The sequence below is a fragment of the Chrysochloris asiatica genome, unplaced genomic scaffold (genome assembly GCF_000296735.1).
Source record: "Chrysochloris asiatica unplaced genomic scaffold, ChrAsi1.0 scaffold00098, whole genome shotgun sequence".
Lineage (NCBI taxonomy): Eukaryota > Metazoa > Chordata > Mammalia > Afrosoricida > Chrysochloridae > Chrysochloris > Chrysochloris asiatica.
Genome location: NW_006408616.1, coordinates 4,736,506 through 4,751,615, shown reverse-complemented (window position 1 = coordinate 4,751,615; position 15,110 = coordinate 4,736,506).

Sequence of the window (15,110 nt, the reverse complement as noted above, 5' to 3'; positions counted from 1 at the left end):
CTTTCTTGGTATATGATGCAGTGGCACATAATTAAATCACTTGGATCAAGACTGAGGCAATTCAGTTCTTTCTTGATAAATACAATTAGTTCATTTTGTGAGCCACCTAGGGCTGGAGCTCCATCTACAGTAAGGCCACTTAACTTTTTAAATGTGAGCTCAAGGTTTTTTGATAAAGCAAGTCTCTCAAACAAGTCCTCACCTCTTGTAGTACCATGGCTTCCAGTGACAGCAGTTCATTCCTCTTGTGTGTCAAACTCTGCAGTTATCCCATGAACAAAAATGACCAGTTGGGTAGTATTTGTTATGTCTGTTGTCTCATCACAAGAAAAATGTGAAATCTGCAGAATCCTCCAAGTTTTTTTTCAATATTTTGTCAATCAGTAATTTGATCTGAGATGGTTCTCTGATACAAACTAATACTCTGAAACAATTTTGCTTTGTCAACTCCATAGGAGCCACCATGTACTCTTTTTACAAACTCTTCCTCTACTTGAGGCCTCGGCTTTTTTGTGATTAGCTCACTCACTACAAGCTCCTTTGTCTCTGTCTGTATGAGCCAAGTGAAAGTATCTTGTTGTGATTTAAAATCCTGCTGAAGAGCATTGATTTTATCCAGAAGCATTTGGTCTCCCAGATTCATTCATTGAGTTTAACATGTTTTGAGCTGTAATGACGCTCCAGATTGTTGTTTTTTTCACTACTGCTAAAGAACTAGGCACACAAGTTTGCCTTTGACTTCAACAAAAATATAATCATTTGTTCATTTCTTATGGAAGGATCAACACTCTGCATCAACTTTTCTTGTATTTGTAGTCACCATTTGTGGGATGTCATACCACTTAAGTTTTAGTAACTATCCAGTGTGTGTATTGCCCGTGACACCATTATTTTGCTTTGATCGCTGTCTAATCCCACATCTTGGATTTGGAACATATCCAGTGTTCATATCAATGAGTCTTGAGGTCTTTTCTGTGTACTGCAATTTCCTTCATCTTCATCAGAGATACAGAGTTCGCGATGATTGTTAATCGAGTTGTCATCTGTGTAGACAAAGAAATTGACAGCATTGTCATCGATCTTCAGAGGCAAAGTCATCAACATATTGCTAGGAATCATCTCATCACATCTTGTCTCTTTATCACTGGATCTCTGTAGTTTCACCACAGTGTGTTTACATTTTCACAACATATACACTTCCAGTCCTCCTGGCACTAACTATCTTCTGAATCACCGCAGTACAGGCGGACGGGCCACGAGCAGCTGACAAGAAGCATACGTGTCTGTCCTGTTATGCACCAGTATGTGTCCTGTCTATCCTATAATGGACATTCCTTGCTTGTCTCTCAAAATTTACGTTATTATTGTGATTCACTTAATATAAATTTATGCTGCTATGAAAAGAGCTCCTAGATTTATAAAATTTTGAGTCCTGCCCCTGCAATTGCCTTGGAAGAGCCAGTCTAAATTGTTTTGAGGACCTCATATGGCCTAGGGCCTGAACATTTCCCATCCCTGGTGTAGGGTGAGGAGGGACTATTGTACTTGTTCATGGTCTTTTTTCCTGAACTGGATCTTCACAGTTGAAATAGTACAGAAATGAATGACTCTTCATTCATGACAACTAAATGGACATCTTTGTGGAAAATAATGCAGACTCAACAAGATTGCAACCCTAGTGCTAAAACTGCTCTTAATGAGATGCTGTGTATGAATTAATTAAATTAGTTTGATCCTCATGTGGCAAGCTCTGTTTAGTGTTTGTCTGGTTGACTAATTTATGAGGATGAAATTATGGTACAGTCTCTGCCTTGCTTGTTTTCATCAAAGAGATGGGCTAATTTGCGATGAAAGTTTATCAATCAGATCATGCAGTTGGTTCACCCTCCAAGCTCTGTCCAGTGAATTGAGGCGGTTTGATTTTTTTCAAACAGGGTGCATCCTGTTGCAGTTGAGTGGGGAGAATGCATTGGCTGTAGATTGATTATAAGACCAATTATGTGTTGTCTATCAAATTGATAATCAGTTTTTCATTTGTTTGTTTTCATATTTATAGCATTATGATTATCCTCTTTTTTTTTAATCAAAGATATGAATTTAAAATGGAAAGTATAAAAATGCTGGTGTGTATTTGATTGGGGGAAAGCAAAAGAGTATGCATTTCTTATTGGAACAGCGGTAGCTAAGAACTCTCAACAATGGGAGAAGGAATAATAGTACACCAGGCAGACAAATGGAAAGTTTTGAAAGGCAATATTCTTCAATGTTGGGAAAGTAATGAAAGGTCAAAATGAAGCTCAATAGAAAAGCCATTATGAAAGGAAGGGGAAGAATTTGGCTTTTATGTTGCTGTCAGGATTTGGGATTTGTTTTCTTTTGATTCTGACAAAACTCTTTTGGGGTGTGCTTTTTTTCTCTTCAATTCAAACAGTTTATACAAGTGTTATTTTAAACTTCCTTGTGTTTACAACATCATGTCTTTTAAAAGGAAACCTTTTTTTTTCAGTTTTGTTGTCTGGTAATTTTTAAGGATAGAGCCACTGTTTGCAACATATACGTACACTCACATATAGATGCATTTATGTGTATATTTTTGTTCCTACTTCTCATTTACCGACTATCGTGCTACCCAACATTTTTCATTTATAACGACAGTAAAAAAAAAAAAAAAATCTGTCTTACCATTTTGCCCATAAATCATATACATCTTGTTTTTGTTGTTGTTAAGTGCTGTTGAGTCAGTTCCGACTCATAATGACCCTGCATAGGGTTTCCTAGAAGCAACTGTTAGGTTTGAACTACCTACCTTGGAGTTACCAATCTACTACTTATCATACAACACTAAACCAGGACTCCTACGTATATCTGGCAGTGATATGGGAATAATGTTGACCTTGATGTTTATGAATACGTGTCAACTTGGCTGGGCTCTGATTCTCAATGGCTTGGCAGATATGTAGTGATGTTAATTTGGCAGTTAGTACTGATGCAGTCATGCGCAATTTTGAAATCTAAGATGGTCTTCCATTTTTGCGTCATGGCTATTTTTGTATAATGTGTTCTTTGGAACCTATCCTTGTTGATAAGTGAGGGATGGGTATATTTTCTCTGACTGATTGAGAAATAAGTTCCGGACAGTTCAAGAAAACTTTGTAAGAGACTCCATTAAAAGTTTATATTCCTGTCAATGTATTCATGTGATTATTAGAGTTTCTTTTGTTTGCTTGTCACTATGAGTTAATCTATAGGAAACATGGCAGATGATGTGAACAAGCACCAAACTACCAGCACTGTAGAGAAGCCTCTGTATCTTTTCAGACTCAGCTTGATGAGTTTATTTATGAGAAAATGCAAATGACTGAGAGCTTTGAGAAAGATTACATGTTTATGATCAATATTTAAATATGATATCAGGATATGTGAAAGAAACTGTGAATACTACAAACATCGATGAAGAAACATCTGAAGAGATAGATAAATCAGCAAAATAGAATATTCCAATACTCTTTGTGTTATTGTACTAGTTGTCCCTCCATTGAGAGTTGGCTGAAACAAAGAATGTGTCCTCTGTGGAGGGGAAGACTTTATACAATTGTTTCCGTAAGATAGAACATACTCAAAAGAGAAACTTGTGTAAAATTTGATATTCAGAAATGACCAAGGATTCTTCTACTCCTGAAGTAAGTTGATTTGCAGATGACTTGCAAGCTCTTAGGCTAAGTGACAGTTTTCTTCTTCTCCAGCCATTCAAATAAATGTAATCACAGAAATACAGAACTCTTTTTTGCAAATAGTTTCAGATTTTTTCCCTCTAAATTAAATTGGCTATTTTTCCTGTTACGATTTTAAAAATTAATCTATAAAACACCACATAAAGATATTTTACAAATACAAAAATAACAGAAAGCTACATGTCAGATAACAAGTCAGTGGCAGAAGTGGATTTAATTCTTTGAGTTCTGACTTCTGTCCTGTCATCAGGCCACTAATCTGCTTGATTTTCTGAAAGAATTTGAGGCCTGAGGGAAGAAGATGCCAGAGATGCATTTCTAAAGAGATGAGTCACATTGGGTGGTTTGATATAATAAATTTGGTGTTTATTTTGCAAAGGGATTTTGAATAGATATTAGAGAAACAAATTTCATCATTATGTTCAACTTTATGCTTTGTACCATTGTACTTTCTGTTCCAATAGTTAACAACACTAAGTTCTTGGGCGTTTTCTTTTCTTTCTTTCATTCTTTCTTTTTTTTTTTTTTTAAGTCAGAGACTTACTGTGTTATCTGAGTAACTTAAACATGTTATTAGTATCCTTTGCTTCAACTATTAAATAGGTCTTTATTCTTTCTAATGTTAGATTTTGCTTATGTCACTTCCTTGCTCAGAAACATTCTGTGGCTCCCCACTTCCCACAGAATTCTTCCTCCTGACACTGAAGGCCCTCCACAATGTTAATTCAGTCTACTTTTCTATGTTGGGTGTGTACCATGCAAACTGGAATAGTTCATCTTGTGTGAACATGCTCCAGGGTTTCCTTTCTCTATTTGTGCATATTATTCTTTCTTTGTAGTGCCCAAGAAACCCATTGCCACTGAGTTGATTCCAATTGATAGGGACCCTATAAGACAGGGTAGAACTACTCTATAGGTCTTCAAAGGTTGTAAATCTTTATGGAGGAAAACACCCTTCTCCCATGGAGTGGGACTTGGTTTTGAACCACCAACCCATCATTTAACAGTTAAGCACTTAGCCACTGTGCCACCAGTGCTCCTACCAATGAATGCACTAGCACTCATTTTTGTGTACCGAGTTACCACGTCTCCAAAGTTCAGACTGACTTTGTGAAATCTTCCTAGTCGAGGAAATACAAGAATTAGCTCTCTAATGATTTGAATACACTTATATCTGTATGATATGCACAGGACTGCTTACCACAAGATTGGTAGTTCAAACCTACCAGCTTGTCCTTGGAACTTCTATACGAGGTTGCTATTAGTTGGAACCAACTCGGATACACTTAACAACAACAACATATGCTAGGTGAAGTCCCTGCATGGTGCAACAGTTCCCTCAGCTGCTAACTGAATTGTTGGAAGTTCAAGTCCACCAAAGATGCCTCATGAGAAAAACTTGTGATCAACCTCCAAAAAATCAGACGTTGAAAGCCCAGAGTTCTACTTTGATACACATGGAGTTGCAATGAGTCAGAATTGACTCAATGGTAACTGGTGACTGTTCTACGTAGTGTCCTGGGTGCCTGAGGGACAGAGATGGACAGAAAGAACAGGGTTTCCGGTCTCATGACCTGTAGCTGGCAGTGGGCAGTGCAGGTGGGAGGGAGCACACAAGAAAGTGAATAAAATAAAAACCACTTAATTTCTGATAATTATCCATTTAGTGAAAGCAGACACAGAACTATGCTAGAACTATAGTGATGCAGGGTGTGGGCTATTGAATGATTCAGGGAGACCATTTTGAGAAAGTAATATGAGGCTGTGACTTGAATACAAATGAGGAGTCAACCATGGGAAGATACGGAGAAGATGGATAAAGTAAGTATGTTGTTGTTGTTAAGTGCTGTTGAGTCGGTTCCGACCCATAGCGACCCTGTACAGGGTTTCTGAGGCTGTAAATCTTTACAGGAGCAGAAAGCCTCATCTTTCTCCCGTGGAATAGCTGGTAGTTTCGAACTGCTGACCTTGCGGTTCACAGCCCAACACAGCCCAATTCGTAACCACTACGCTACCAGAGCTCCTTCATAAAGGCCCTAAAACAGGGGTAATCTTGGTGAGTTCCAAGAATAGGAAGAAGGTCAAGCATCTACAGAACTGTGAGCCATGTGTGTTTTAGTAAGTCGACCGAGAGAGTTGGGTAGAGGCCAGAACCATGTGATAATTTATGAACCAGCATAAAATGTGTTGCTTTTAAGCCTTTGGTAAGGGCTTAAACAAACTCTTTTTAATTCATTTAATTATTTGTATGATCTTTTAATCTAGGTAATGAATTATAAACTCTTTTCAAGTAAGAAATGTGTGACCGTCAAGTTGTTGAATGGAGCTATGGGGTTCTGAAAAGTTATTTGTATAAATATGTGGGGTTAATATTTTGCCGAGTCAGACAGAGGCAGGGTCACATTCTTCTCTTTTCTTAAGGCCATGTGCATCATCCTTTGAGGAAGAATGACGTGAAAGGCTCATAGGTGTCATGCTGTAGGGGCAGAGTAGCAGAGGGGCTACATGTGAATTTGGGAGCCAGATTGTCCATGTTGGAGTCTCAGCTCTATCACTGATTTGCTTGCTTTGAAAAGTAACTTCATCTCTATTAGTCATTGTTTCCATATCTATGTTGTTGTTGTTCAGTGCCATTGAGTAGGTTCTGACTCATAGCGATCTGTATAGGGTTTCCAAGGAGCTCTGGTAGCATAGTGGTTACGAATCGGCCTATGAACCGCAAGGTCAGCAGTTCGAAACTACCAGCTGTTCCGCAGGAGAAAGATGAGGCTTTCTGCTCCTGTAAAGATTTACAGCCTCGAAAACCCTGTACAGGGTTGCTTTTATACTTGAGGAAGAAGCCAGTAGAACTTATGTAAGATAAAGAACTTATGTGGAAAGAGAAGATGGAAAAGCTCCATATCATCAGTGAAGACAAGGCCAGGGGCAGAGTGTGGAACAGACCATCAATTACCGATATGGATTGGCCAGGTGGCATCATTGGTGGACTCAAGTGTGGCAGCGGTAGTGAGGTTGGTCCAGGATCGGACATTGTTTCGTTCTGCTGTGCATGGGGTCGCTATGAGTCGGTTCCGACTCGATGGCACCTGACAACAACAACAACAAGATAAAGAGCAATGTGTAAAATAATCTAGTCTATGTTCTTTAATCAAATTATGTTTCCAAAGTTTGCTTTTAGGCAAGCTCAGATTATATCAGCAGCATTCTCTGGGTACTAGTTTATTTATTTTGTTCTCATTAATACACTGAAAATTTGGATCAGAAACCATGGTATAAAGTAATGGTGGAGTTCAGACTGGAGCCCTTTATGGGTGTGGTTTATTGTTCTTTTTCCAACTCTTAAATAATTCTGAACATTTCAACCAGCCAGATTAGGAAAAAAAAAAAAAAAAAAAAATCCCTTAAGGCCTTTTCTACAGTTGTTTTGCTTCTCTTCTCCTACTCCCAGTAACATTACATAAGTTACCTGGAAATTGTGAAGCTTGGGTACAGTGAGCCAGATGATCAAAATTCCTGGAATTCTCACTTCCTCAAACAAGAGTAAAGCAAGATAATTTGGGGATGATAAGAAATGATATGGGGAAAATGTAACAAAACAAAACAAAAACAAAAAAGTATGATATTTTCTTAATTAATGCTTTTTTATATATTGCTTTCAAGGCCCGAAAGAACAGAGTCAGCCACGTCTCTATGGATTTATAGCCCAATTTGGCTTTTTCAAAAAGTTTGGGTAAACTTCAAGTAACCTCTTGATGTTTAGGCATTACTGTTCTTCATAGGTATTTTTGCTTGTGTAGGAGTTACTTGAAAATGAACAGAAGTTACGGTTATTAAGGTTTTGGAATTCCACTGCTATAACCTTTCTGCTTTTTAGAATAAAGACCATGGAGACTACTGTTCGTCAACTCTTATTTGGTTATAGGATTAGACTGTTTCTATATTTGTTCTCCTATGAACAGTTTAGATCATTGTGGCATATTCTACTGAATTTATTATCATAGAATAAAGCTATGTGATTCATTTTGTATTAATCCTCGGTATAGTTTAAAAATCTGGAATGATTAATAATACTTAGAAATTATCCAGAGTCAAAGCTCAACTTTGTCTTTGACTTTGCTAGGAATGGACTCTTAGAATTTACCTTTAGATGTAGATTTGAGTTCTTAGGTCAACCACACCCTCCCCATTCTCATGGTTCTTTGAACTTTTTACTCTCAAATATACACTGTTTCTGGTTATCTTACCTAACAAGTAGTTACTAAAAATTTGGATAATTTCTGGTGTTGGTGTGTTGTAAGACATACAACTTAAAATGTTTTCTTTAACCAGGCCCTTGAATCAAAACCAGAAATGGTTTGTGCCTTTTTGATGCTTTTGTTCTGAAAGCAGATCTAAAAGTGGCCAACTTGTGTTCATTGAACTGAAAAGGAAACAGCATTCAGATTTGCTATTGGTTGATCCTCTCTGATGGGCCCATATTAAAATCTCTGTTCAATATAGAAATGTGTATGCCCTGACCATTTTGTGAACTAATTTTACTGAATAACTATTCTAGTATTTTACCAAACTTTTGGAATGACTTACAGTTCTAAAAAGAGGAAGAAAAATGAACAAGAGCAAGAAGGTTTCTAATTTTCCCTTCAAGTCCTCCAGTTCTACTATGTACCTAATTCATACTGGTTCCTCTGGATTAAAGTAAATTCCCAACACACTATACTAGCTCATATTGGGTCTGTATTTTGGTGCAGTGCCCGGAGCAGACACTCGATATACTAACTAAATGACTAAATCATTCAGATTCTTCTCCAGTTGTAGCTAGATCAAACTATTTTCAGTCTTTCTTGAATAAATATTAGAGAAAAGCCAGATGGACTTTGACTCCTCTTTCCACAGATATAAAAATTGGGTAGAAATGGTCGTGTTGGGTACTAAGTTGCCATACTAACACACTATCAGAGAATGAAATGACTTTTTTACGGCAGAAATGAAACAACACGCAGTAATTAAACACAGCATCAGTGGCACACCAGTCATATGTCTTTGGAGATAATGGTTTAATTCTGTAAATAATTAATTCTGAACTTAATTCTATAAATAATACTTCTTTCGTGGTATGGGTCACAACACAGATATTGATTGGAAGACCTATTCATTTTCTTTTTATGTTACCATGTATATGTAATAGTTATATTTCAGTGGCTATTTTGGCACATTGGCAATGCCTTTCCATAGACTTCCATTATACTTAGAATGTTATGTTTGCATTTAAAAATATAAATCTAAGAAAAGTATAAAACTATTTTCTTGAAAACAAGTGCAAAGATGGTGTTTTGAAGTTAATTGAAATGAATTCTAGTTTTAATTCAATGATGTATTTATGCTGTGACTTTAGATAAGTTTTTTTTCTATAAACTTTGATAATAATAACCTATGCTCTCTATTTCACATAGTTGTTGTGAGAATAAAATGAGATAATAAATGGGAAACACTTTGTAGGTTTCAAAGGTATTATTATCTGCTGTCCCTTTTGCTGAATGGCTAGGATTAGAAAACATGTTTCAGTTCTTGCCTTGGCAACCGAACCTCAGGGAGCATTAAACTCATCATGTCTCATAGTTATCTTGTTTTTGTATATTTTATAGGTTTAACAGAAGCTATTCGCATTTTCTTATTACCCTGCCTATTCCTATCTATTTGGATCCCTGATGTGGCACTGTAGGAGAAACAGTGGACTACTAATTTCAAGGTTGGTGGTTCAAACCCACCATCTGCTCCTCGGAAACCCTGAACATGGTTTAGGTTCACTATGAGTCAGAACCAACTTATTGGCACTAAACAACAAAATCAGTTCCTGGTGTCTTTCTATAGGATAATCACTGGACTGTAAACCACAAGGTTGGCAGTTCAAGCCCACCAACTTCTTCTTGGAAACCCAATACAAGGTAGCTATAAGTCAGAATATACTCGACGGCATTTAAAAACAACAACAGACGGAAGGGAAGGGTATGACATCACTTCTGTAACCCATTATCCCATGTGCATGCTTGATACATCAATGTCATTTACCCAGAAATTTCACTCTTTTTTGAGGAAAATCCTGATGTTATTTGCTCTTTCAGCAGGGATCCTCAATAGGTGTCATTATTTCTAAAGAGTGTGTATATATTACAATTTTCTCACGTTACCCAGTACCTGCTACTATTGAGTAGTTATTTGGTTAAAGTGCCACTGCCTTTAAAGAGGGTTAACTTACATCTTTACTGGGACTGAATCTTTTAAAAGAATAGATTATTTATTTTAGGAAAGGTTTAGATTTACTAAAACGTTGCAAAGATTATACAGGGAGTTGCCATAGATCCTGCACCCATTATTATTAACATTTTACAATAGTGGGTGCACTTGCCATAATTAATGAATTGATATTGAGATATTAACTATTGACCATAATTTATTCAGATTTTCTTAGATTTCTCCTAATATCATTTTTGGTTTCAGGATCCCATCTACTGTACCAGATTACATTTCATCATCTTGTCTCCTTAGATTCCTCTTGTTGTTGTTGTTGTTGTTGTTAAGATTCCTCTTAGTTGCTGTTTTGTCTCAAACTTGCCCTGGTTTTGATGATCTTGATAGTTTTGAGGAATACTGTTTGACACTAATTTTTACCAGAGATTGTCAGTTTGCTCATTAGATGAAAATGACAAGACCTCTCATATAAAACCTCATAATATAAAGTAGGCGCTATCACTAACCGGTAGTTATAGGATAGATTATTGTTGTTGTTATTGTTAAGTGCCGTTGAGTTGGTTCCCACTCATAGCGACCCTATATAGAGTTTCTGAGGAGCTGCTGGTGAACTTGAACTGCTGATCTTGCGATCCAACCCGATTTTTCAATCCAGTGCATTAACCCACAGAGGCTCATAAATTTCAAGCATGGGACTCCAACAAGACATAGGATACCTTTAGGAAAATATGCCTTTTTGAGAAATAAGATTTTAAAGTATATAAAGGGATTAAAACACCTTAGTATGTCATCAGATGTGCTCATGGCAATTACGATATTTTATGTGATGAAGTAGAAAGGGAAAAGAAGTCATCAAAACAGTAGAATGACATCACATAAATGTGAATTTCTTTATTTACAAGAGTTTGTGGGAAAATTCCATTACTTTTTTATTCCATTTCCCCATAAACTTTTTGAAGTACCCACATATTTTTTTCTAAAAAAAAATTTCTGTACACACATATACCTCTGTATCTTAAAGCTATCATCTGAAACCTTGTGTAAAGCTACTAACCTAAACTATTTTGATAGCACATTCTTTTATAAAAGGCCAATTTTCATCACAAGTATCAAGAACAAAATACATAAGTATCACTTGCAGACTCCATGGAGCAATTCAGGAAAGGGAACATTGTTTAGCATCACCTGCCAATGATAAGCTGGCTGTAAGTGTTTATTATAACCCTGAGTCTCTGTTTCTATTCATACTTGAGGTGATTGAATCATTGACTTTTCAAAGGAACTCTGCTAAAATCTATGAAATGATTACTTCTCATCATTTCACATGCATTAATGGTCTTGCCCACTACAGCCTAGAATCTGCCCTTCACTTACTTGCAATTGTCTAGCTTTACTAACCATCCTGAAGTTTGTTTTAATTTAAGCAAAATATTTCCTCCGGGGAAAATGTTATCTTGGCTTTACACCAGTTGAGGTGAGACTTTTCAATGACTTTAAAATTAGGAGGAATGAGACTCAACAATCAATCAGAAGGCATTTCCTTTATTGTCTGACGTTTAGTTAGCAAGATCATTAGCTGTTTCGATGGTTCAGCTTTGATTGGTACTATACTAGGACTTTTCAACTAGAAACCTTTTATGACTAGTCTGAAATATATAAGTATGAAGCTAACAGACTAATATGAAGAGGGGACAGATGCTATAACTTCCTTCCTCTTTTGTTAAGTTTGAGTGAGCTTACCAAGCCTAAGGATTTCATTAAGACCAAAAATTTGGTCTGCCTGTAACCAGCTCTCATTGTAACCAAAGCTGTTTATACTTCATTGCTTCAAAGCAATTAAGTGAATTGAAGCTCTTGGGCCCCTAATTCGGAAATGCATTCTGAACATGTGGCGACTTGCTTGTTCATAATTTACCTTAAGAAATACACTGCTAGGCGTCTGAAGCAGCAAATGCCTACAGTATTGAAAGGCAAAGCATTTTCTTAAGCCATGAGAGAAAATAGCATAAGGAAGATAGACTGAGTTCTACTGCTCACATATTTTAGAGGGATTGCTAATTGCATTGGACTGCCTTGGATTTGAAATGTATTCATAGTGTTTATCAGAACTTTAGTTTGAACTACAAGGTCTGTGGTTCAAGCTTACCAGTCGCTCCTCAGAAACCCTATACATGGTCGCTATGGGTAGGAACTGACTCAACATCCGAACTTGATGCATACATTCCTTTGTTCCTTCATCATTTTAATTTTTAAAAAATCTGTTTCTTCTCATTTATAGTTATCTATTCAACAACAACATCTTTTCTATATTGGTCAATTATGTGCTATTTACTACTGTACTTCAAAGGATATTTGTAAATCTTTGCTTTGAAAGCTTTAATTCAAGTATTATTTCTAACATTGAAAATCCATAAGTTATGATTTTTCCTTGTTCAAGATTTCTTTTCAAAAAAGTAAACACCGACATGTGACTCTAGTAAACATAGCTTTAATGTTGAATGTAGGATGGATGTTCAGGACTATCATAATGAGTGTTAAAAAGGATTTAAAATACATTGGCAAAAGCTAGCCTAGGAAGAATAAGCTCTTAAGTCCTTCACAGAAAACATCTTTTAGGTATTGCCACAGACAGGAAAAATTTTCATGTAAGGGCCCCATTCAGATCAGTTGCCTCAAGTTTTACCACAAATGTAAATCATAGAACCCACCATACAAAGACATCTATAATTTCCCCATTAACTAGTCCCTTTACTCTCAGTGCATACAAAGCAGAGTGAATGTCTGCCACCCAGACAGCTGCCCTGGCTTAACAAAACAATGAAACAAAGGAAGAAAGAAATATTGGTGTTGTGGATTGAATTGTGTCCCTTAAAAATATATGTTGTAGGATCTAACTCTATGCCTCTGGTTAGAATCCTATTTTGGCATGTGTTGTCTTTGTTATGGTAATGGGATAGATTAGTGTAGGATGCATCTTGAGTCAATGACTTTTGAGATACCTTGTTGTGAGTCAGTTCTGACCCATAGTGACTCTATATCGGATTTCTGAGGAGTAGCTGGTGAGCTTGAATCACCGACTTTGAGGTTCAAGCCGACTTTGTAGTCCAGCAAGCTAGCAAGTGCCTACAGAGGGAATAGAGATGCAAGTCAGATGAAGTCGTCCAGGAAGGATCAAAGGATAAGAACCTGCCTTCTTCTAAGACTGGTGCTTTGAATGAAAACTTCTAAGCTCTTAAACTATGAGAAGAGATATTATGTTTGTTCAAGTCACTTGTGGTATTTATATTATAGCAGTACTAGATAACTGAGACAGAATTTGGTACTGAAAGATTGGGGTGCTCCTCTAACAGATACCGAAAATGTGGACACAGTTTGCGAATTGGGTTACGCATAGAAAATGTAAGAGTTTTAAGATGTCTAAACCCACCAGATACTCTGCAGAAGAAAGATGAGGCTTTCTGCTTCCATAAAGATTTACAGCCTCAGAAATCCTATGCAGGATCACTAAGAGTTGTAATTGACTCTATGGCAGTAGGTTTTGGTTTAATAGTAAAAATCTGCCATATCCAAGGGCCTGAAGAATGGGGCCTGTTGGGGCCCAGGGGCTGGTTTACCACTCAGATGGACTCAATTGCCTTGAAGAGACTGTTCGAATTATGGATGCCACAGGCAAATCTAGAGAGGGCATAGAAGGAAGTGAGGAAAGCTATGGAGAAAGTCTGCCATCTTAGAGATATAAATTCTGTCAACAGAATTTGTTAGAAATAAGGATGTTAAATGTGCTTCTGGTGAGGACATGTGATTGGACAGTGGAGAAAAGACAATGAATGTGACAAAGAATTTGTCTGAATTATGTTCAAATATTTGGTAGAAGTTAGAACTTGTAAGTGATGAATTTGGATAACTGAATGATGAGATTTATAAGCAAGATCTTAAAGGTACCACATGGTTTCTTCTTTCAACTTAAAGTAAAATGCAGAGGAAAGAGATGGACTTAAAAATGAACTGTGTAAAATGAAGACAGAACACAAAGATTCGGAAAGTTTTGTTGCACAAACTAAGGACATGTATCCTAGAATGTTCATGAAACTGTTAAAGACAGTATGCCTGTGACTGATGGATCTAACCACATCCACTATAGAAAGTCTATCAGCTTAGACTGCAGGGGAAAGAGAAAGAATGAAAGGAGAGAATTCTGTCGGCCTCTTGGAATTCTACAGGCAGGAAACAGGCCAAAGGAGCTATATCTGTTGTCCTCTGAGAAAAGAAAAACACCAGCTTTGGAGTAGTTATGAGATCAACAGGACTATTCGAAGCAGCATGGGAAGCAGGATCTTTTCAGTTTTAAAGCAAGAGGTCCTGGTCTCTTGGATCTCAAAGGGTGAGGTCACAGTCTCTAGGTTTCAAAGAGTCAGATCTTCACTAACTTGGTTCCAGAATGCGGGGCTGCCATTAAGGTATGCCAGAGGAATGGGTCCACTGTCCAAAGCTGAAGGGGCAGGGTTGCCATATCCAAGGACCAGAAAAATGAGGCCTGCTTAGAGTCCAGTGCTGAGTCACCTCTCAGATGGACTCGGAGAATGGGGTGGCCCAAAGGAGAAGAAACACAGTTCCTATCTTGGTGGGCTTGGAAACTGAAGCCGAAGATGAGGAACCTCCACCCAGAATCATGAGAATATTGCCAACACCTGGAGTCTGGAGGGCAGGTGATCTCAGAGAACAGAAAATTATATTCAAGTCTTGAGCGAGAATAGAAATTGTTTTGCTGGGTTTTGGACTTGCTTGGCGTCTGTTCTCTCTTCTTTCCTTCTAGTTTCTTCCATTTGTAATGGAACTGTTTACCTTGTGCCTGCTCTATTTTTATACCTTGGATACTGATCATTTGTAATCTAGTTTTCACAAGTTCACAGATGAAGAGGAATTTTTTTCCAGGATGGACCATGCCTATAGCATTTTACCCATATTTGATTTAAATTATTCATAGCATGCCATTTTGGACTTGGTGCTGAATTAAGACTTTGGGATGGTGTGGTGGGATGAATGTGTTTTGTACGTGGCAAAGGTGATAAATTAAGAGGGACCTAGGGTGGAATGCTATGAATTTAATTGTGTTCCCCCCAAAATATGTGCTGT